We start from the raw sequence: 1,779 nt of genomic DNA, 5'->3' as shown, positions 1-1,779 counted from the left end.
CAGCACATCAATCATGCCTCTCTTCCACGAAAGAAGAATGGGGGGGGGGGGGAATTTAATATTGATGAAAGAAGGCGGACGAAGAACTAAAATATAGATATTAGAATGAGAAATGGTGGATAATGATATCAAAAATAAAAAAGAAACGAAAAAAATATATGCTTAGTGATAATGATAAAGAAAATACTAATTAGAAATGAAGAACGCCAAAAAAAGGCAAAATAAATCAAATGAAGAAAACCCAAAAGAAATTAAATAAAAGAGAGAGAAAGAATCCGTGAAAAAATCAAACCCAAATAAGGTAAAAAAAAATAAAAAAGGGAAAATGAATAAATAAATAAACCTTAAAAAACAAGGCCAAACCAAAACCAAGATAAAAAAACACAAACAAAAATCGCAAAAACAAGAAAAAACACGAAGACCAACGCAGAAGAAACTATCAAGGCATAAGTCAAGACTATCGACCCTCCGCCTGGCTCAAAGGTTAAGCGTCATTGCAAGCGCGTCCGTCGTCTTGTGCTGTCACGGGCGGGCATTGTGCAACAAGCATAGGAGAGAGAGATCAATGCACACTTTGCAAAGGGCGGCAGAAGCGGCCGATAACGTTGCCTGATATTTGATGCTGTCATGGCAACTGATTATGTCATGTTAGCTCTTTATCAGAGAAGACTTGACGTTTATAGAACTTTATCTACCTTGTCGCTAGCACTTACATTTTCGTTACTATTGTTATCACTGTTCTTATACCTACTATCACCATCATCATTATCATCACAGTTTTTATTCCCATCATTATTGTTATCACTGTTCGTATCTCCACTTTAACATCATAATCATAACCGATATTGAAATTGCAGCTTTTAGCGTCACCGTTATCATTATCGACATCACAGTTTTCATTCCACCACCATCGCCATTATCATCATTACATTTATCATTCCTATTATCCCCCTTCTCTTCCTCCTCCTTCTTCTTCTTCTTTTTTATTTTTATTTTTCCTCCTTCTTCTCCTTCTCCTTCGCCTTCTTCTTCTTCTTCTTCTTCTTCTTCTTCTTCTTCTTCTTCTTCTTCTTCTTCTCCTTCTTCTTCTTCTTCTTCTTCTTCTTCTTCTTCTTCTTCTTCTTCTTCTTCTTCTTCTTCTTCTTCTTCTTCTTCTTCTTCTTCTTCTTCTTCTTCTCCCCCTCCTCCGCCTCCCCCTCCTCCGCCTCCCCCGCCTCCCCCTCCTCCGCCTCCCCCGCCTCCCCCTCCTCCTCCTCCGCCTCCTCCTCCTCCGCCTCCTCCTCCTCCGCCTCCTCCTGCCCCTCCTCCTCCTCCTGCCCCTCCTCCTCCTCCTCCTCCTCCTGCTCCTCCCCCTCCTCTTCCTCTTCCTCCTCCTCCTCCTCCTCCTCCTCCTCTTCCTCTTCCTCTTCCTCTTCCTCTTCCTCTTCCTCCTCCTCCTCCTCCTCCTGCCTCCAAAGCCTTCCTATCAATGCCAGTCCCTCTGCAGGAAGCGGCGCCCGTCCGAAGTAATAGGATTTGGCGGGACTTTTAAGAAATCTTTCAGCCTTGACGCATTACCTTTTTTTTTTTATATACTCTCTTTCTACTGCCCATTACTTACCTTTTTATGTGTATTGGGACAGCCATACATTAAGAGGATTCCGAAGTTCTAGTTCTGTAAATAGTCAATTGCGTATAAATACATGTTTGTCTTGTTCTCACCCGTTTTGTCATTCATATCTCTGTCTATATGGTTATCTCCCAATTTTTTTTTTTTATCTTTTTACGCTGAAATATTAG

Source organism: Penaeus chinensis, chromosome 37 (genome assembly GCF_019202785.1).
Source record: "Penaeus chinensis breed Huanghai No. 1 chromosome 37, ASM1920278v2, whole genome shotgun sequence".
Lineage (NCBI taxonomy): Eukaryota > Metazoa > Arthropoda > Malacostraca > Decapoda > Penaeidae > Penaeus > Penaeus chinensis.
Note: the sequence above shows the minus strand (reverse complement) of the source record.